The sequence below is a fragment of the Cuculus canorus genome, chromosome 11 (assembly GCF_017976375.1).
Source record: "Cuculus canorus isolate bCucCan1 chromosome 11, bCucCan1.pri, whole genome shotgun sequence".
Classification (NCBI taxonomy): Eukaryota; Metazoa; Chordata; class Aves; order Cuculiformes; family Cuculidae; genus Cuculus; species Cuculus canorus.
Genome location: NC_071411.1, coordinates 12138604 through 12161690, shown reverse-complemented (window position 1 = coordinate 12161690; position 23087 = coordinate 12138604). Strand labels below are relative to the sequence as shown.

Below are 23087 nucleotides of genomic sequence, written 5' to 3'. Positions count from 1 at the left end.
GGATGTACATAAATTTTACATTTTTATTGAATAACAATATGTATAGTAACAATAAAGAAATATATGCAAATAAGGGAGTTCGTGACCTTGAATCCAGGCACATTATTACTGTATAGATACTGTTTGACTTCAATTTTTACTAATGCAGATAATGGCTTACGTGGGCCTTGTGGCTGTATTACTGGTGTTGTAAAATATAATTAGATTTTTAGGGCAGTTGTTAATGTCTTCTCTAGGATTATATAATTCAGTGGCAATACCAGAAAACTTCATCCATTTCATTCTACTCTGAAAAGAAACTGAAATGGGATATTTTGTCTACAATAGTATTTTGAATTCCTGACTCTTTCTCATGAAATAAATAAATAAATAAATGCAATCACAATGATTTGTTATCCCCTAATGCAGTTTATGGATGCATGGAAAAAAAGAAAGCTACTTTCTTGGAAATATTTTGAAAAATCTTTTTAGGATAAGGATTTTTGTTTCTCATTTTATTAAACAGGCTCTGAACCAAACACTTAGAGTCAGCTATGATCACTTGAAATAAGCCACTCTCTAAGGGAGGCATATTGTGTCCCCACCTCTCCTCACCAGCTTGATGGTCATGTGCTATATGCTATATTATAAAAGAAAGAAAAAATAATGGATCTTTATTGTCCTGTCCATCAAAAATATCAAAAAATACAAATGGATCAAGGTCTGAATTTTTTTTAATTCCAGGAGAATGTTCTGAAGAAGCTGCTGTGGTAGTACTGGAAAAAAGATATTAGAGTTGAGCCAATTACAGATAGTGAGACATCTCAGTCAAAAAGTTTATCGATAATATCTCATATTAATTTATTTTGGATTAAGCAAGGTCAAACAATAGAGATGTAAAGCCTGTGTCAGGGATGTCTGCTCTGGATCTGATGTGTACAAGAGGCTAACCAGAATAATCTGTGAACAGAAATTTGGTACGCTGGTGGTGGTTTTCCAAGATATCTATGTAAAATAAATGTGTTTTTTCTTTTTTTGTCTTTTTTAAAAAAAAAAAAAAAGACAAGCAATGGACTGGCATGTATAGTTTGTGCTGTCTAAAAGGCCAATGAAGAAGTGCAAGCTTTGGCATTGTGCAGCCTGGAGTTGATTTATGTCATTGAATCCACTCACTGTAACTGAGAGCAGTTCTTCCTTCAGCTGACTGTTTCCTGTTTTGAGATAATAGCATGATAATTTTATGCATGGAAAAGCCACAGGAAATAATTTTAAGTGTATGAGGTATTTTGTACTAAGTTTGGTTATGCATGTGTGCAGCTTTCTCTTTTTCAGTAATTTCACTTAAATGTGTGTTTGCTATCATCCAGAGCTGCACAGCTAACCTTTCTGACGTGCTAATTCAATCATTTTTTAAATTATCTATGAATGAACTTCTGCAGTCTTCCCTAAATAAATATGGAATGGCTTTTGGCCTGTAGGTTATCCTTGTATATGTTGGAAACTGAAAGCGATGTGGTTAGTTTTCACTGGTTGTATGGCTCAATCCAGGATTACTTCCTTTTAAATCTTTTTTTAATTGGATGAACACAGCTTTCAGAACGGAGTTTCTTGCTAGAAGTGTTTTGAGGATGTGACACAAGGAAAGACAGAATAATTTGGAAGTATGTTTAGGGGAAGAGTGGAGATGATAAAAAGATCTGATTAGCTGATGACTAGAAACGAGCCCCATTATTCATGGTGAGCTGAAGTCATAAGGTAAAACCTGTGGTTCCTCAGTGCGTACTCTTTGTAGGAGGAGGTTAGGAAAGATTTGATGCTGTTACCTCTTTTCCTGTGCCTACTAATGAGGAAGATGAAAAAAACGTGTTTTTTTGGCTTGGTAAACTTGGAGCTTTGTTTTTGTCACGGGGATGATTGAGAGTATGTATTAACATTGCAGAGTAGAAATGTTAACGGCTCAAAGGATTAGATGTGTAGTTAAAGAAATTGCAATGATAATTGACAGTGACCTAATTTATGAAACAATCCTCTAGTATAAAACAATTCACTAATTTGTAATTATATGATTAACTCACAAAGAACAAAATCAATCATGTCAGAAATCATCAAACAATATAAGAATGGCTGCAAGTTTTGCGGTAGTGCCTGGAATGGAATGCTGCGCAAAGGCTCTTATCCCTCCGCTGAACTCTGTGTGGGAACCCAGTGTTGAAAAACTAAGATACCAATTTAGATGGTAGCAGCTGAATTATTTAATATCGGCACTAACTAGCAAATGGGTGAGGAAAGAGTGTCTAGTATGTAGGAAATTATTTCCAAGCTTTGAAGGGTAAAGATTACGGGCACATTTGCTGAAGGGTTTCCATGTGTCGAGGTGTGGGTGCAGTGGGGCAGACTGGTCAGAGTGGGGCTGGAGCACGAGAGGAGCCGGGGACCTGAGACCTGGGGCAGCAGAGGCACCACCGTGCTGCCGCTTAGCCTGCCTTTCTATGTTACAGACTCAGAAAAATGAAAATAAGTGAGAAAAATCAGGCATTTAACCACTGGAAACTTTCTTCTAATAACAATACTGCTTTTAGAACTAACAGAACCTGTAGTACTTAACTTTGGTCAAAATCTGTGATTGCTGTAATCCTCTAAGCTGTTTAGAAATAGAAAGGCCAATAGTTTAAACAGTGTTTTATAGATATCAAAGAACAGTGGGTGCAATGCTAAATATGAGCTGCATTACATCTGTTAGCAGCTGTAGAGACAAGCAAAACTCATCAGTAGATGGCATGGAAATGAGAGACCATGATATGATTAAGGATCTACAGCAGACTGCTCTGCGGGTGGGTTCACATCCTCTCTGATGAAGGACTATGTCTTGCATTTCATCATGCTGAGTGGCCAGAGCTGGACTGGTGGCTCAGGAAATGACATGAGAACTATTTATTAGCTGGGAAAAAATGAGCATCTAGCGACAACCATTATTCATTCAGCTTTATTGATTTAACTTAAGGCCATGGCAAATTTTTTTGTGAGTAGTTCTGGAACCATTCCATGTGAACGCTGAATTTGCCAAGGAATTTATTGGTAAAAATATTTGCATCAACCGGCTGAATTATCCAAAGTGTCGTGGGACAAGTGAATGAAAAGCCCTGTATTTGACACGTATGCAGCAGTGTGGGAGCTGCCACTACTCACTCAGGGATCAACAGATTCAACAAAGGTTGATACCTCTGTCTTTAGGTACTTATAAATTGTTTTATGTGTGCCATCCCCATTTTATTTTGAAAAGGTTCAGTGTTAAATGGATTAAGGTCTTTATGTTGCTTCAACTTAAGCCTTCTCTGCTGAAGTGATCTGCCACTTCTTGAAAGCTTCACTTGCCCCAGAGGGCCTCTCCTGTATTTCAAGTATAAATAAAAATAACTTTAAAATCAAAGAAATCTTCTCTGTAGGTAGTAGAATTTCTAAAAACATGGTTAATCTAAAAAGCTTTTCTATTTGATATTTAATAGAGTTGGGTTAATAATTCATAATTTAATGTATCTGATTAATTTTGCCTCTTTTTCTCGAAATGTCTTCAAAGCACATAACAATTATCTCAAATGTACTTATTCAAAATGACTCAGTGACCTCTCTTTCTAGATCACTTATTCTTGATTCAATTTTTCATAACGGTGCACAGTTTCTATCGGTTATCGTTCATTATTTTTCTCTGCTAATTGAGTTATCACAAATCCTGTGGCAGGAAGGCAGGCTGAAAGTGCGTTTAAAATTCCTTTCTGCAAAGTTTAGCTTTAAAATGAATTTTTAGGTCATAAGCATAGATTGCACATGATGCATAGAAAATAAATTTACAAGGGGGAGATACTGGAGGTGAATTGATTTTAATACTCCAGAGAATATTCACAGCAAATGTTAAATATCACTTCTTTCAATATGTATAAAGCTGAATCAACAGCAAAGGTGTTGTTTATACCTGTCCCAGGGATCTCTGCGCATGGAAGAAAATTAAGATTTATGTTAATTTTCTGCTGAACCAGCCCTAGAAATAGTCGTGATCCGGCTGACGCTGACTGTCCGGAGCATACAGGCAGGCACTGGGCAGTGCGGGGAGGGATCTGGGGTACCCATTCTCACAAAGCCAAAAGCCTTCCCCAGAACATGAGCAAGTCGTGGCTCATGTGCTTCACATCACCTTAACTGCCCTAAGCAGGTGATGGAGGAAGCTACACTTCAGGCAGAGTTTCTGAGTCCTTTGCCTGCTTTTGAGTCCAGAGGCATAAGTGGCAACCTCTGCTCAAGTTTGAAGCAAAATATGCCTTCAGTAGAGGCAAATGTAAGCAACTTCCTGGCTCAGGAGGGATGCCGAGTTGTTTCATTCACCAATATGGTTTTATTTTTCCCCTGGTAGGGTCCACAGATGTTCAGATTTGTAGAATCTGAACAAGTAATCATCAAATCCTAACACTTTTGAAACTAAACATTTATAGCACACTGTGACTGGTTCTATTGTTCTTATTTCCTTTTATTTGGATAAATCAATGTCTTCCTTAAATCAATTTTATACCTTTTTTTTCCACCTTTCTCATTCCAAGGCCGCCTCTGTCATTCACTCTTTCTTCTTGATGTCTCTGCTGCCAGGTTTAGGGACAGCACTCTGACACCATTCAAGCCCTCCAGATGTTTTCCGATGTGATGAGTGTAGAACTTGTGAAGTGTGCCTCTTGACCTGCAAGTACTTGATAATTTTTCAGAGAAAATCTAGCGTTGAACTGCACTTATTCTAGAAACTGAGCCCAATTCAAGGTCCATTCAAACGCTTTAATGTCTCGCTTAGTCTCCTGTCAGCTCTCTAACTGGACTGGAAACCTGTGAGGAGTTGGATTGCATTTCTGTGGGGAATTTAGCCCTTCTCCTGTATGTGGTGGGCTTAAGGGGTGACAGATGCTAGCGAAAGTTGAAGAGATAGACCACCAGAACAGAGCAGGCTGTGTGTTGTCTTTGTTCAAAGTCAGAGTCAATGAGTTAAAGTGTAGGATAAGCTAACTTGTCCAGGAGTTGCAAACTTCATGGTTTGCAATCCCTGAACACCTTTCTGCCTTGGAAATGTGGTACCCTCAGCCGAGAAGGACCTAGCACACTTTTAAGAAAAACATGTGATGAAATCATGGTGTCCTGGGAACTGATAGTGTGTTTTTATCCAAGTGATGATCTAACCATACAAATTGTATAAAGATAATTAACCTATGCTAGCAGATCACTGAAATATGCAATGCCACTAATATAAGAATTTGATTTGCATAATATATTGCTAAGTGCATATGTTTATTAAAATAAAGTTCAGGAGGAGAACAGTGAGGAGGACCAGGGCTGAGGTGGCCAAAAGTCTAATGATGCATGTGTCTTACGGGGAGATTTTTCCTTTTGTTCCAATATGCTATTTATTTTACAATTAAAAAAAAAATAAAAAAACTTTAATAGTCAAATAGATGGCTTTAATGTGATGCATTCATTAAAACTAAGGATTTTATTTGGCTGTTATCTTTCTTCCCCTCATACTCTTGCAGTCTGTAGTGGTCATTTGTGGTGGCTATGCTAGCAAACCAGTGCAGTTTGTTAATGAAATGTCCACAAATTAATTTTCTCCACCAAAACAGCATCAATAAACACAAGCAATTATTTTATGTGGACTAGGAATAAAAGAAAGCGTAATAACTTTCTTGACTTTATTTTGTAGAACTAGAAGTACTTCTGTCCCTTTCTCATTAGAAGCTCTACTAAATGATTGCAAATAAAGTAATGGGGGCTGGCACGAATTGCTAGGTACGGCTAATAATGCCTTGGTTTAGGCTATTGACTTACCCTAATGTACTTCCAGATGTCACTGAATTTTATTGCCTTAGATCTATCGATAGCTTTAGGTGGCTTTTTTCTGGTTATTCATAGTCACATTTAAATAACTTTTTTCAGAAGGAAATCTTTTTCTTTCCAGCTGAAGCAACTGAAAGGTATCAACATCAAATCTGATAAATAGATACCCCATGGTTAAGAAAATTGCACAGGCTTAATACCTAAGGCAAGTGAGATGCAATCTCAGCAGAAGAATCTACAAGGAGCAGGATTATCATTCAGGGACAAAGGGATATTAACACTTTCCATGTAACTCTAATGGGTGAGAGTAGTCTTCAGCATTTTCCTATATTTAGGAGGTTTAAAAACCTATGCTAGATAACTTTCAGCGGAGATTTTAGGAATATGCTTGCTTAAATAAATTAATACGGGCCAAAATTTTAACAGCAAATTTAGGTAGTGAAAGTATTCACATTCACACAATATCAGATATTAAATTCAAGAATGATTTCCATATATATGCAGCTCCTTTTCCAGGGCACCCTAATGCTGCATTTGCCACATCGTTAAGGCTATGCCATCACTTTTAAGTGTGAAATAAGACATGATTTGTCTTATTTGATATTCTGATTTATTGATATTTTGACCTTGCAAAGCACTGTTTGTGGGGGGCTCCTGTAGTTGCTCTGTGCATGATTGCATAAATGGTAGATCTCTTGCGTTGAGCCTAGAGTAGAAGCAATAAAACATTTGGAAGAGCAGTCCAGGTCAGCACTTGTCTGACTTTTTTAGGTGATTTGAGTCTGGTAACATGCATTGGGTCTCCTAAATACATGCAGCTACTTACCAATCTGCTGTGTCTTGAATGTTGGAAGTGGCCCTGGCCACCGCTGCCCGTGTTTTTGGGGCTCTCTGCGCAGGGAGGACCAGAGCACCTTGTGCTTCGGTTGGGTGCAGAGCTCAGCTGTGCAGCATGTGTACGTTGGATGTGGTGCATCCCATATTCAGGGCTGTTTGCTTTGGGGAATTCATCAAGTCTGATACCGGTGTCATGATTTTTTTTTTTTAAAAAAAGCAGTATTAAAACTATTTTTGCAGTAATATATGGAAAATATCAGGAATTCTGTTCAGTGATGGCACCTGTTTGTAAATAGACTGTTTTCTTGTGTATCTGTTGTTTGCATAGAGAGCAGTCATGGTAACAAATGGGTTATGCACCAGCTCTTGATGGGCTGGTATAAAGATACATTTATCATTACAATAAATGTATTTAGGATGTCCCGACAACAATAAGCGTCACCGTGCCTCAGGTGGCCTTGCTGGGGACACGCCAGCCACCGAGGGCCCCTGGCCATGTCAGAGAGCCATGGTGCAGTCTTTCCCTGAGGGCTGTGGGTCTGCTAGGAAGGAGATGAAAAGTTAAAAGTTAATTTTCAAATAGGTCTGGTGAGGCTGAGCGGGTGAAACAGTGCCATCTGCCGAGCTCTGGCCCTGGGCATGGCTGGCACCGGCACTGCCTGCCTGCCCGTTCTTAACGAGAAATGTAATAGCAGGTGCCTACAGAGATTTCAAGATTAATCCTCAAATCAGTACACATAGCTATGTAAATATTCCACCTCCTTGCTCTGCATGATTTTAAAGGGTTATAAGAAACCCAGTAAGGGATCATAAACTTGGTTTTGCATCAAAGTACCATATTAATCTTGCCTGCCATTGGATCTTCCATTGAATGACTTCTTTTTATTATTTTTATTTATTTTAGGCAGTATTCCTTAGGAAATACTGTTCTCAAAAGGCAAGGTTAGCTAAGGCACAAAAATGTTAAACAGAAAATAAATTCTCTGTATTCACCTTGAGGGATTTTACAAGTTACAAATTATAAAGCCAATAATAAGTTCAATTTAGAAGAATTTTGACAGGAGGAAAATGAAAAACAAGGAGCGAAAGAAACTTATTTCAACTCATTTTTATAAACATGAGCAGAATAGAAGTTGTATATGAGTATGGCAAACACACCAATGTGTATAAAACAAAAATAGCACATTTTCTTTGACTGCTGTTTCTGAATGCCTGGCTTCAAATGCTCAGACTGAAATCTAATGGACTTCTGAAGACAATATGCTGAAAGTAATCCTTGCAGCCAGCATAGCCCCAATCTGCTCTTGAACAGAAGTACAATTGGCATCAGATACTAATAACAAAGATGTTTAAATACGAGGGATAAGTGAGTATATTTTGCTCCTGTTTAGGCTGAAGCTGTCACTTAATTCAGTGCTCAGTATGAATTTGGTTATTTGGAAATGCTAAAAATTTTGGCCTGCAAAAAGCTAATTTTACTTTGTCAATTTTTTTAGCATCTAAAGAAAACATTTGTGGTACCTTCGCACTCTTTTATTTCCAGTAGAGCCAGAGTAAGTGGGATACAGGGATTTAAAGTAAATATTGTAGAGACTGTTTAAGACAGTAATTAAAATAATCCTGTTGTAAATATCCTAATGGTTTTTGGAGGGTGGAGTATCAGTCTTTTTGTTGTGAAGTTTTGTAATCTGAAAAGGACTCAGTCCATCAGTTCAGATATTGTTATGGGCAAGGTCAAAAGCATCAAGTGTGCAGGTAGTTTGTAATTGGCTGTCTGCAGAAAACGGCAGGGAATTCAATCTATTACATGCACTTTGATGCACTAAACCAACACTCCATGAAGCCATTGAAGCATAGAAAAGGCTTGCTAATCTCTCTCCAGTAATTATTGCAGGTGTGCCATGTTCCTATCCAGAGGGGGCATTCATCACTTGATAAACTTAAATGTTCCCAATGAAATTTTTTTTTTCTTCTTTTAGTAAAGCACATTTCGATGTTCAGAGACTTTATGGCATGTTAGGGAAACTAAGGAAAATCTCGAGATAAAACATTCTGGTAAGCAGTAACGTTCTTGGAACCAGGGATAATTCCAGCGAACAAAACTAGCCTGAAATCTGACACTCTCCTGTTCAGGTGAATAATATTCCCAGGGAAATAAAGACATGTTCATCTGGAAGCCTAGAGGTTGAAGGCAGGTGAAATAATAACTTGATTTCACTATGTTAATAGAAAATTATTACTTCACAGAAACTTAAATGCAAGAGAATTCAGGCTTCTGAGGGTAAGGAAATGAAGATGATGGCCAAGGCACAATGTTACGATCTAAAGAGGCTGGTGACTATTGATTGTGACTTGTTTGAAGAATAGCACGTATACTGTTTCTTCTGCTCTTGGCCTTCAATATGAGTGAGGGTCTTAGGTCTTTTTGCCTCTGTGCCTCTATATACCACACACCCTTTCTGTGCCACTAATCAGCCATTAAGAATAATGGGAACTAAAGTGACAGAGTCCATTTTCATGTCCTTTCATCCAACCATAATCTTTAAGTGCTCAATTACTAAGACAATACTAAATATATTTAGCACATCACAAAACATTCAGTCCTTGTTTCTTGTTCTCATTTCTGTTAGTATTGCATGACTTCAGATAAGCAGTTTGAAATCAATTATTTTCAAGCACTGGTCATGTGATTTCTTTTTTTCTAGCTATTACTTATATAATAATGTGAGGCAGCATATGGTTCGTATCATGCATGGTAAATTTTATTTTTAGGTTTATAAAAAGGATTTGTTATACTGACAAAATCTGTTTCCCCGTTCCTGGATCACTTCTATGTGTTTATATGTTTTAATTTGTTCTGTTTTGTCCCTTCTGTAATTACAGCTGATCAGAAGAGGGACTGTATTTCGCTTTTTGTGTTCACACTTTGCCTAGCACACCTAGTTAACAGCAGGAATCTATGAATATTGTACAAATAGAAATAATATTTGAGCTATTTTAAATATGGATGAAAACATAAAGCTTCATTTCACACTATCAGTTATTCAGCTAATAGGAAGACGAGTACCCCTCTGTGGATTTTACTCTTCACCAGTATGGAGCATTGTGCTTTACCACTGCTGGTCCAATAACTGTATTGTGCCTGAAAAAAAGACAATTTATTCTTTAAGTATTCCTTCAATGGTATTCTTTTACCCCTAGCTCTGATATACTTAGTACACCTTAGGTAAAAATTGGACTACATACCGTTGGCTGTCCTGTAATCCAAACTGACCTGTAAACGTCTTGATAAGGTAGACCATGTTCAATGATTGAACCTTCACCTCTCTAATACTCTCCTTCAGTCTTAATCAGCTCCTATTAAAGTGGTCGTCTGCTTGTGAATTGCAAAATTTGCACTGACCTTAATGACAGTGAGAAGCAGCTCAGCGTTGTGGCTTCACAATAGCTCTGTTGTTCTGCAAAAGGTGTTGGAACTGATTCATCCATCTCCCTGCTTATACAGATCTGAGACTGCAATAAACCTTCATTTCTTTGTTTCTCATCAAGGAAATGAATTATAAAAGCATCGCCCAATGTCAATCATAACAAACCAGATAACTCTAATTAACAGTTACAAAAAAAATTACAGCAAGAAGCCAGTGCTGCTTTGAAATTTCATCTGAAGGGACTTTTTTTGTAGGAGAGATTCAGATAAATCTGATAGGCAGAACCGATTGGCCTGAGCAAAAGTCCTCTCCAATTAGTTCTCTTTTTTTTTTTCTTTCAGTGTTACTGAATAGTACTTTCATGTAACTATCATACCAGAGCCTTATCCATTTCCTCTTCCTAACCAAATTATGGGTGGTCATTACACCCAGTGTTAGTTCAGGGCTGTGCAGCTGCCCAGCGCCAGACTAGAGCATCACTGTGCTGTGTGCAGCTCCTCAGCTTTATTATGGTGCACCAAAACACAGCTTGGGTTTTGCTTTTGTAGTCTTTCATCTTGGATGTCTTTCTGCATTTCTTTATGCTGGGCTTTTACTCTTGTTAGCAAGCAACTTTTTCAGTTTGCTTTAGTTTGGGGTTTTTGGTTTGCTTGCATTTTTTTAAAGGGGAGAAAAAAAAGATATATTTTTCTGCTTTCCCTTTACTTCTATATTATCTTTCTTCCTATCTTCCTGTTACCACCGATGTCCACCTTTCTGCTGACTGTTTTTATTTCTACTCAGCTCAGTCTGAAGAATAGAGCTCTTAAAAATAATTTACTTTTATCACAAGAAATTATGTAAGCTAAAGTGGCAGGTGGATCATAGAACTTAACTTCTGTGCTGATTATGTTGCGTTTGACCTACCCAAACGGTTGTACTCTGCTCTTATGTTACTTTTTTGTGATGGGTATTTCCTTATTTCCTCTCATCAGACAGTGTATATCAGAGACATTGCACTCAGCTTTATTAACTGCAATCTTGTCACCTTGATTTAAATCATCTCCATCATTTTACTGCATCTAAAGCTTCATTTTTATATTTTCTTTGTATCCGTCTTAGTGATTACAACATTACAGTCACAGTTCAATAGTTAGCTTTTTTTAAAGTGGTGTCTATTTTCATTTGCAGAAAATTGCTTAAATTAGTCCTTTGTAGCTCTCTCCGAACTTATCCATGGTGGTCTGTAGAGATCTTCGACATCTAAGCCATACATTTTATGTGATCTTCTGGTATCTGTTTCCAGTTTTTTTCTCCTCTTGTTCGCATTGGTTTTCATACTGCAGCTTTTGATATTGTTTCTCTATTTAGATGTTACTGCTCTATCTAGTCAAAAAAATTCCCGGAGTATTTCAGCATATTTGAAAACAATACACCACTGCCCCTGCCTGCCCCCTCCCCTCCCTCCCCAAATCCTATTTATTAAAGAATTTGCAGCATTGGAGACATGGAGCTATGTCCTGTTCTTCATTGGTACTGAAAAATCTTCCTCCCTAGCAGACAGCAAAGCTCTCTGTGTATATTGTACATGTGGATTTTTGGTAGAAATTACAGCCTTCATTAGAACTGCTGAAACTGAGAAAAAGAAAGAAGAAAGAAAAAAAAAGATGGACTTTTTTTACTTACTCTTCTTTAGGTTTTGAAGTAGCAGTGTTCAGGAGAAGCACAGGTTGAGGGTAAGAGTTCAGTTTGAAGGCAGAGTTCGAGTCCTTCAAACTCATGAGCAGTAGCTGGCAAGACTTTTTTAAGGCATTTTTAGTCCTTCTGTTACAATCAAGGGCAAGAGTTTACAAATATAGAAGCTGTTTTGTGAAGAACATTCTTCCACTAATAAGTGGGTGTCTGTCCTTTATCGGCTCCGTGCAAGCTTGTTCCTGTCCATGCTGCTACTTGGTCTCACCCATGTAATTTTCTGAGGACGTTTGGTGTACTGTGTTCTTAAACGTACACGTGTGGGATCCATGGGATTTGGCACTTTTGTTGTGGGAACTTTAATGAGTAAGAATAGGAGCTGGTATTGTGTTCCAGCCATACCTGTCTGCTCTTTGTTAAATGTTAGACCCCTTCTCTCTTCTCTGCTGCCTCACCCATTGTCTGACCTACTGTGGGGAGGGCTGCGCTGTTTCCGATGTAAGGAGCTGTTGGGTTGCAAGATGTTTGACTTGAAGGGAATTAGCTTTCAAGTAATGGAAGTCACTTCAGTGTCCACAGCAGATTATTGCGGTATGTGTTTAAATCTTCCAGGGAAGCTCTACCAGCACTGCCTGCAACTGTCCTGTGTTGCAGGCTCTGGCAGGAGCCCTTCACAGGCTGTATCTCCCCAGGGTATATCAACCCTTCATTTTGCCTCTGAGATTACTTTTTAATCTCATAGCCAGTATTTTCTGGGTAGAATCTCTTACATCGAACCATAATTTATATATGTCAGAGTATTTTACACCTGATACTCTGGTAATATTGCACTTTCCTTCCTATAGATGACACTATCAATTCTGTCAAGGTATATTGAATCATTGCAAATTTTCTCCATCACAGGCATAAATTAATGCCTATATTTTCCTAATGTAATGGATCATAAACAGGAAATTAGCCGTAATCTATTTATAGGATGTAATCTATTCAGTGCTTTTATGCAGTTCTTTGTTGTTTGTTTGTTTGTTTTTTTACTTTTTAAATAAGCTAATAGTAGTTGATGGTGGAACTGGAATTACTGTCCCAAGTTTGTCAGTCATGTTTATCAGCTCCATTGCCTGAAAAGCCTTCTTTGACTATGTTTAAATCTTTACTGTATCTTCAAATTGTTCTTTTAGATACACAATATCAATGAAAAGAGATCTATATACTGCAGCAAAAAGAGATAAGGAGATGTATCTGTCTTTTGACTAGTGCTGTGTAATCACAGGGTTGTGTTTCCATGGGACTTGAGTTGGTTCCTCAGTTTATGCCAGGTTTAACCATGGTGCCCGGCAGTTCCAAATCAGGGAACTGAACTGAAGGGAGACATTTAGACACAAGGGTTGGCAGCGCTGCAGCTCCCTGGATCTGTGCTTACTGTGTATGTCTGAACCTTTGGTCTAGAGCCATCACCAAGTCAGGCAGGTGACAGTTCTCCATTTCACCTCACAAATAATTTTTCTGCATTCAAGCAAATTCAGAGATATTAAAGCTACTGTAAGTGATTTGCAATGTAGTATTAGTACCTCCCAAGTATGGTTAATGTAGTATCTGTTCTGTTTGCTTTTGTAACTAATTGCTGCATTAACAGGCTTACTAATCATGAGAACTGTGGTAGGATAAGGTCTAGAGAAGGGATGTTTTAAAAAGCTTTCTCAGCCTCTGTAAGGGGTTAATGCATATTGTCTTTTGCATAACCATACATCATTGCTAATTCTTAGCTACTCACTAACATTTATATTAAAACTCTGCAGAGACTGGCTTTTTTTCAAGTCTCCAAGCAGTCATTTGATAACCTGTGATGTGGAAGGTGAGCTCTGGTGGGGCTGGGAAGTGGGTAGCGTCTAAGGGTAAGTGTATTTGGAAAAAAAGTTGTGAAAATTCACAGCAAAAGCAGCTTGGACATACCTGAAATATGCTATGCTTAAGCTTTCTACTTGTACAGACAAGCTGCTGATCCTAGGATAGCAAAGGGTTTTCAAATCCAGAGTCAAGAGGCTTAGGTCTGGGTCTGAGAACTGAGCAATTCAAAGACAGGTGGGTTAAGGTCAATGTAAGCCTACAATATGAACATAACTTCTTTTCATCTCCGAATAATGTGTCTAGTATCTATGCAGCCTGGCTTTCCATCATCAGGCTTAAAGTACCTGTGCTTCCATAAGAAATTATCTTTAAGGTGAAGAAGAGAATTTCAGCTTTGCTGCAGACAGGCACAGGCAAAGGGAACAAGGCTCGAAATCTTTTATGTATCATTGGCTGTAAACAAAACGTCCAGGCGAAGACAATTGAAAAATAGCCATATTGTATTTTATATCAAAAAGTGCTTCTAAGAAATGTCTGTAAGTGGTACAGTGTGTGATTTCATGCTTTATTGTTCCTCAATCCGTTCAGTTTACAGGGAAAAGGTATTTTTCATTCTCCTAGCTGCTAGCTTTGCTAACACTAGGTGAGCACTGAAACTCATGCTGTGATCTTTCAAGCCTTCTACGTTTCCATCAGTAATAAAGAATCTGCAGCACAAATTCTCTTGGTTACACCTGTGAAACCCCATGATCTTACAGAAATTTCTCAGGCAAAACTGAGCAGGGAATAGCAGTCCCTTCGAAAATCAAAAGGACAAGAGCCATTAGAGAAATGCTACAAGCTGGAAAAGCATCCACTTAGCCTTGTACAAAGTGGAGTATAACTGAGTGAAAGGTGAAAATATAATCAAGAAAACAGGACAATGGAGAAAGTTTTCAGAGAGTAAGATTTACAGAACCATAGGACGCTATCTCATGAGGTGGTGACAGGTCCACCGCTTGGATATTTTCAATGAAAGGGTAGAAAGAAGATAAAATTCAACATAGCTAGAATAATTCAGGTATTTTAGGAACAGCGATTTGAAAAATGGTCATAGATTAACTGTATTTCAAAGTCTACCAGGATTTTTTTTTAAAGTAGAATGACTCTTTGTTCCCCTTTCTTTGATGTTTTCTTCTCAGAACATGATATTCAAACATTGCTGTGACTCACCAGATGTGCAGTATGATAAGAAATGCTACATCCATTATTTTCATCTATCCCATTCCAGTCATTCAACATAACTTACCTAATGTATCTTCTGCAGTTTTTGCAGTTTTGCATCAGTTAGTACGTCATCAGGAGAACTAAATGATTGCCAAGGTGCTGTTCAAATTCAGGCATTGCCCACACTGACTGTGGTGGCACATATAAAAATGAAAGTCTTCAGGTTAATGCTTAGCAGGAGTCTACTCGTGCATCATTACTGAGAGGTCTTTGAGAGGATGTGTGAGATTTGGGATAGGAGAATGGTCAGAGACAAAGGATGGGTACTTCTGGCAGCACTGTCTCAGGCTGGCCACGCTGTCATGGGGTTGGAGTTTAGTGAACCCCAAAGAAATCTGGGCACTGACAATGGTGAAAGAACAATAGAATAGTCCAGGAAGGGACTTCCAGAGATCATCTGGACCCACCTTTTGTGGGAAAGAGAGGCTAAATGAGATAAGATTGTCTCACGCCCTGTCCAACAGCATCTTGGATTTATGACTCTGTATTTGTTTTTCTCTACAAAGCTATCTTCTGTATATTCAAGTATTTTAAATAGCTGCTATAGTCAGGATATAGGGTCAGAAAATTTTCTGGGATCTGAATTAGTGCAGTAAATATATATATTAATTATTTTGTCTACATTGATCTTTTTTTTACTTCTCATGTTTGCAGTCTCTGTAAGATGTCAACTTGTGCGAAACTGAGCACAAACAGCAGTGTAAAACTTTCAAAACAATAATGTTTTAAAATCAGAACTGTTCGGTCAGATCTGAAACAAAGGATGTTATGTCATGTGAGAAAAACACAGACTATAAACTGCACCAGACCTCAGAGTAGGGTTTATTTAGAATGTCTTTTTGCATATTAATTGCTGGGTATGCGTACTGCAGGGTGGGTGGGTGAATTTATTGAAGTGTCATTTGCTTTGCTGAGTTGATGCCCTCTCACAGCTCAGAGGAAGCAGTGACACTGCAGGCAGCTGCCACACCTGACCTGCTGGCTTGTGGCCCCCAGTGCCTCCCGCTTCCCTCCTGCCCCACTGCTCTAGTGTGGGAAATGCTTCCCAAAATGCTCTTTCTTAGAGGAAGAGCACTGCTTATCCCCAGGTGAGTAAGGAATAAACAAAAAAATACATATTAATGACCAGTTTTAGGCCACTTGCCAAAGATGAAAAGTTTGGAGGCAGTTACGGAAAATTCTTGCAGCATTTTGACAGAGTTTAAACCATTTAAGTGTAAAGCAGGTCTGCAATCATTACTCAGATATCCTAGTGCTGTATTTTTTGGTACGTGTTTTAGCTAGCACAAAGGTACAGTTATAAGGGGACTAAAAATACCTCAAAGTTCTTAAGTTTACAGATGCTAGTATTAAATCTTGGTAGTATTCTGGGATGATAAATCAGTTTTTCAAAAGTAGAAACAAAATCACAGAGATCTAACCTCTCAAAACTACAGATTTGATTACTTCAGGGCCCAAACCTGCAACATCTTTTACCATCTTCCTGAAAAACTCGTATAATTAAGCAATTACAGGGATGTTATAGTAGAAATACTGCAAAACGTGAAATGACAATAGCAAGTGTAAGATCGTACCGATAGGCTCATTCTGAGCAACGCAGTCATCTTTGAAATGCTGTTGAGGATGATGCAATTCTACCAATTATTGCTTAAATAAAAGTATCACTTCAAAGTTCTTAAAGCTTTACGTTTCTGATGTCTCCAGTACCTTCAGACACCTCAGGATTAAGAGCAGTAGATGAGCCTACCTACAAGAGATTGACCTGCTGATCCTCTGTATTGCTTTTATATGGCCATTTAGCACAGTGTAAAGCTTATATAGAATACCCTAATGCAGCTGGTAATGTTTTCATCTACCCTGAACACGTTCCTTCATTGTGTCTCAATATACCACAATGCAAATTAGCGCAGTGATTAGTTTGTGTGTCTCTGTTGTGATCAATGGCAAACTAAAGTGGATCCTGAAAATATATTTATAAATTGCAATCATGAGCTGTTTTGATTTTTTTTTTTTTAAAAACTACATAAGAAATAGAATTTTAAAAGTGATCCTTTGTCATACACTCGAGTGGAGATGTTTGTGTTAAGCTGTCATGCTTGGGAAGGTGATGCACTTGCTATTACTTCAGTGCCAAGTTTCTGCTCTGGATGACTAAAAGCTGTTGCACAGGAAGCCCAGCAATGTATATTATTAGAGGAATAGTATTTTAAAAGTGCCACCCGTTAGCCACTGGAGAGAAGAACTTTGAAATGAGAGAGATACAAACTATTAAGAGGGATTTTTGCATAGTCGCCTCTCTGTGGGTGAAAGAAGGACTTATGTTTTCACATCTGCCAATCTGTCTTATTTCACAAGCTTTTAATTTCTCCTAGTAAGTGTTGGGGATGGGAGATTCTCGAATTATCAGTGCTAGAACAGAATTGTCGAAATCACAAAGGTTACTTCACTCTCCCTGCTGGATGGATATACTTTATGAGCCAAATCCTCTCAAAACTCATTGTTATCTAGGAAAATTTTCAGGCGTGAATACCCTTCAGGTTCTTGCTTTTTCACATCTAACCACTGCTGTGAGTCAACATCATGCTTCTTGGGAACCTTTCCTACCAGACAAAATAAACAAGCAGACCAGAGGACGGAGAGGGTAATATAAGATGCAGTGACAATGCAGGAATTCATGGCTGCATAACATACAGGGCTGAAGAGAATATAGAAGGCAGCTCTTGCCAGACAAGCAGAGGAATTTTTCACAAGCAAAGGCTATCTCTAGAGGTAGGATGACTGGTTATGTCTTTCTTTTGAAAATGATGTCATCTCCTTTTATCCTTTGGTCCCTAAAGAATGAACCCAAAATATAGAGGGGTCATGGCATGGCATGGCATGCAATTCTGGAGGCCTCCTTGGCTCAGCAGACCTTTCATTGTGACTCTTATCATCCATGTACTTTGCCAATTAAAAGACCAAAAGCAATTAAACTGTCTATAATTATCCATGATATCACATCGGCTTTTCTGGGCATTAGCCAAACAGCACATTTAACAATCACTTACACTTCAAATACCGTAATCAGCAATTATCTAAAATGCATAGTCTTTAACAATTAGCAATTCAAGGTCTTGTTTGCTTGAAAAAGTGAGCAAAAGTAATTCTGTAGTGTAGTGGCTTTGCTTTCACACGCAATTACAGCCTATGTAGGAGGTAGCATAAATCCTAACTTTGATATTAGTGCATTAACATCAGCTTCAGTTAAAGTGGTTTTTAGGAATGACGGGAACAACTGACTGTCACAATATTATATAAATTGAGTGTGGGCATCAGCTCTGGTGGTAATAGATAGTTTGGAATTCATAGATATAAAGACACGATGAATAATACAAAAGGGACAAAACATTCATCTTAATGTTGCCATATTGAGACTTGCTGACTTGCATTAGCTTTTGTTTGGTGTGCAGCTTTGTCTTTTTACAAATTATTGTTATGAAATTAAACATTTGAAACTCAAACAACCAACCTTTTTGTTTTGGTGGAATGATGAAGCAGTTATCTTAATAGTTCAATATTTTCTGTTAATCTTAGAAATTTTATTTGTTCAAGTCTTAATGGAATAAAAATATGGGTAGCATTAAAAGAATTAGCTTTACCAAGCATCGCTATTGTCTTTGACTGTGATCCATTTGGTAAGTTGTCAAAGATGTAAGAGAATAAGTCTACTCTTTCGTGACTATCATATTTATATAGTCTAAAATAAAACATAGGATAATTTTCCTTCTTTTTCTAAATGTAAGTGCTTTTTTGTTAATCTTCCAGTATGACTTTTTTTACTTTTACAGTGTATACTTTTACTTGATAGCTTTTATCTTTTGTTGGAGAATTTGCTGAAGCTGAGTAATTAAAGTTATTCTTGACTTCTCTTATTTACTGGAAACAACTTAGCTGAATCATAGAAGAATAAGGATTATACTTTGAATGTCTTCCTGTATATGTTGCTTCTAGCAAGTAATTCCTTAATGGCATATACAGCAAAAAAAATTAATTCTGGAAAGGAATCTAGCATTTGAATTACATTCTTTATTCAGCATTCTTGCTGTCGCCAAGCCGAAGTGATGCGTGGCAGATGTATACCATCAAGAAGCAAGTGCTAGTTTCTCATAGTATTGTCCAACTCCCTTCTGTCTCCTTTTGTTTTCTAAATTGTCTTTTATTCTGTATTATTCTGTTTTCTCTAACCCCTCATCCTCTTTTCCGAATGCTTTACAGCTTCACGTTCCCATCTATTAAAGGATAGGCCAGGATGCAGTGAGCTATCACCTTTAACAGACAGTCCAGTAATTCCCTAGGGTGGGACATATGAAAAAAATATTAGTCAATAAATAATAATTAAAAAATACTTTCATTTTTTCCAAAACATTTTCTGCGTAAAGGTAGGATTCTATGAACAGATTTACGTAGGCAGAGGTGACTTCTGAATGAGTGTGCCCTGGTCTGAACCACAGCAGTGTACTGTGCTGCCCACGTTTACAAGCACTTGCAGGTCAAAGCTGTCTTGGGGATCTCTGTGTGGCGGAACCAGGGATATTGTCTCCCTCTGTAGTGCTTGTTCTGATTAGAAAGTCACATAAATTACAAGGAGAAAAATGACAGGCAAAGCCAATTTACTCCCAACAAACAGGAAAATCTGTCCTTCATCAGAAACACACCACTACTGTGAAACATTAAATGAACTTCAGTATCAGGAGGAGAGAGTTTTAGCAAATAAGATAAGTTTGCTTAGGGGAGGGCTTTAGTTTTAGGGAAGGAATTAACTTTCCTTTGTGAAATAGGTGCGGGAGTGAGCCCACTGCAGGGACTGGCAACCCTGTGGCACCTGACAGTTGTCCACACTTGTGTTGCTTTTGTGTTAAAATAAGGAGCCTCCTTTCTTCTGTTCAGTCTCCCTAAGCAGTGCCGCAGTGCTCTAATAGAAGAAACATCCATTGCTTTACAAATACGTGTCTTACAAAATAAGGAATCCAAAACATTGTCAGAGATTGCTGTGGTTTGGTTATCAGACTTCCAACACTACTTCTGTATTGCTTGATGTAGTTTTTTTACTCTTCTGATAGTTCTCTTACACAGGATCCATCAGTTCCTGTTTTGCTGGTCTTTATGTGTATGGAATGATAATAATGAACATATACTTTCTTTTCTGTAATGTTGTGTTTACCTTATTGTGATGTATTGTACTTTAAAGAAATCATTGAGACATCACACAATTTAAAGTTACAAGTCTTCCTGTCTTTGATAGTCTGTCTCATGTGAATACATCCCAACAGGGATAAATAGAACTGGAAGGAGTTGTGTTTACTAATTACCACCACCGTTTAGAAACAAATATGAAACACAGGACACCATGATGAATCCAACCCTAAGAAAAATTAAAAATGAATCTATGTAATTGCTAAGGAAATGAAGACTGAACAGAACTTAGAGACGATTAAAGTCTTTGTTTCCAGTTTATTATTGAAGAAATACTTGAGAATATTTTCATTTACTTCACTTTTTATTTGCTCATGGGGTCTGCTTGTTAATAGGACTAGGATGTACGGGAGCTCTTAATTAACCTGTTTTTGCGGGCATCTTGGTTCCTCTGAAATATGTATGCTGACAGCTATGTAACAATAGTGAAAATAGAAATGACAGATTTGTAAGCACTGGTCAGTAAAAAAAAATTCATGAAAGGCAGTTTTTGAATTATTGGACCAGGCTTCTCGGCAAATTGGAATTCACTTTAGTTAATTGAATTCACTGGATCTATGGCAATTTACATAAAGTTATAATGAAAGCATGGCTGTATTCTCAAAAGCTGCAGTTTCAAAATATTATATTAAAAATGAAATGATATAATTTTTATTTTATAATAACTGGATGCAGAAATATCTAATTGAGACACAAATAAAATTGTCACATGTGTTCTACTCTCAATTACAATGAATTTGGTGTGCAGTAATCCCAGGCAACCTATTGTGAATACTCCATGGATTGTATGGAACCTAGATGTTAGTCCATTGGTCTATTACGTTTGATAAGCTTAGTCCAAGTCCTTTCCTGTTCAAGTAAATGACAGTAATTTACTCCAGGATGTATTGATTTTTTTGAAGCCCTAAAAGTTGCTTCCTTAAAACACTGATGGCCACTGATTCCATTGGCATCCTGGGAGTGGTTGTGCTGAGTCTGGGATTTGTGCCCATGGGCATCCTTTGGAATGGGGATGAGAGTACTGCTGGTGTCCTCCAGATACTCGCTTCAGCGAACCTACATCCCGATTTTTCCTGAACTCTGTCTTCCGATCTGTTTGATGTACGTGTTTCTGTATGTCCACAAGTGAGTAACTTGGTTATTACAGTTGTAATATAGCGTTCTGTACCAGGGGCTGTGTTGAGAAGGTTTAACTGCAGTCTTTGCTGATTCAAAAGAACCATGGGAAAATATTTTTTTATTTACTTAAGTTTACTTAAAAATAAGTTTTGCAATTTAATATTTGTTACGTTGACCTTAAGGAGATCTGTTGATTAAATAGAAGATGCATAAAGCAATAAACCTTCAGTATGTGTAGGAGAAATATCTATCTGTATAGTTGCCCTCCATGCAATAAAATCCTGAAATCTGTAATGATGGATGAAGGTATTTTCTATCAGTGTAATCGACGGAGAGACTTCAAGAAGGCTGCTCCCCAAAGATTAAACTGGCAGAGAATGTAAAGGATTACATAGAGGGAAGCGAGGCAATGCTTCAGTAGGTGCTGTCCCACGCGGAGTTCGGTGGGGCTGCAGAGGAGTGGCACAGCCTGCTGCAGGCACACAGCATCCAGTGTAATTACGAGAATTTCTATGATCATCTTTCGGAGGTGAATGCAGCGTTATAGCCCATACTGAAATCTGCGAGTAAGTTTGTTTTGATTTGGGATTTTTTTTTTTTCCCTGAATTTAAATAGGTTCAGAGCAGTAGCTGAGCGAGGAAGGCTCTGCTTGGCGGGGGGTGTGGGGTGCCCAGTCCCAGGGAGGGCTTGGGCGCTGCTGGGATGCAGCTGCTCATCGTGGAGGTCCCCGGGGGAGAGCAGCAAGGCAGCATCCCCGCTGCAGGCGCGGCAGTGGGGACTCGCGGGGAGCACGTCCTCTTTCAGATCCGCTCTAACGGGCAAAGCGAAACTAGTCCAGCTCACTGTACTGCACTGTAAGTACCGGTTTTCCTCCACCGCGGGGTATGGCTGGGGCCCTACCAGCTGCGTTTGGTTTTCTATTCCGCTGCTCTTCACTGAATCAAGCTGGTGAGACAGAATCTTCTGCTCGGAGCTCGACGGGTTCCTTTGGCTTTTCTTTTACAGGACTGTAATTGATTCATTTAAGCAAGTTAGGTGTCCTTTAGACCAAATACTTTCTGCAAAAGTTAAGAAGAGCACTGCATTGTCTCAGAGTCAGGCGTCAATAAAACTCTTTAAGAGCAAGAATGAACAGTTCAGCCAGGTATATCAGAGAACAAAGTAGGAAACATTGTTTAGCATAAGTAAAATTTTTCTGGCTGTTGCATTCTCTGCTAGAATATAGAAGTTACTTGTTGATGGAGCAGCTCTTCGCTGCAGACATCAGGGAAAGTTCAGTGTCTGATGCCTTTCTCTATGCCTTAAAGCTTCCAGGGTTGTTTGTGGCTTTATTGATAGCATGTCAGTGATACCGATTTATTTCATTTAAACGCCAAGAAGTGAGTTGAGAAGCATATGCTTTGCCTAGGAAGACTTTTCACTTTGTTTTGTTTGTTTTTTTTTTTTTATTAGAGTATTATGAAAGCAGAAATTAGAGTCGTGTGATAAATGGCTGAAACATTTTGCATTTATTCTAACAAATACTTCCAGGTGCCTAGATAATGCTCACTGTAAACCGAACAATGTAAATTACTTACAAAGATGCATTAAGATAATGCTGCACTTACAGAAAGAGTTGTCCTTGCACTTTTCTAGTACTCATCGATGGCTGAGAGCTGGACTGTTCTCCACATACTTGATACGTGCACTGATGCTTACTACAGCCTACTGAACCTTGTCTGGCCAAGACTATGAGTCAATACCTCTAATACTACCTTTATATTTGGGTACTGCTGTGGTTTTTGCAAGGCCATGCAATTTCTAAGTGGTGATAGTGACATTTAGAATTGATAACACCCTGTATCCAG

At 38.2% G+C, this 23087-nt stretch overlaps 1 protein-coding gene and 1 long non-coding RNA gene across 6 annotated transcripts in view; one reads left to right on the top strand and one right to left on the bottom strand.

Annotated features, from left to right (window-relative positions):
* Nucleotides 1-23087, top strand: part of LOC104063581 (contactin-4) — a 334408-nt gene that overhangs the window by 124208 nt on the left and 187113 nt on the right. The window contains exon 1 of one of the 5 annotated variants that reach the window (XM_054076803.1): nucleotides 21666-21805. The exons of 3 other annotated variants lie outside the window; for them this stretch is intronic. The gene's annotated coding sequence lies outside the window, so the exon portion shown is untranslated. Of the gene's footprint in view, nucleotides 1-21665; nucleotides 21806-21949; nucleotides 22095-23087 lie in introns of those variants that run through there. One more of the 5 variants, XM_054076801.1, reaches the window with a different exon arrangement.
* Nucleotides 1-23087, bottom strand: part of LOC128853274 (uncharacterized) — a 30261-nt gene that overhangs the window by 3852 nt on the left and 3322 nt on the right. The gene's annotated exons all lie outside the window — the stretch shown is intronic.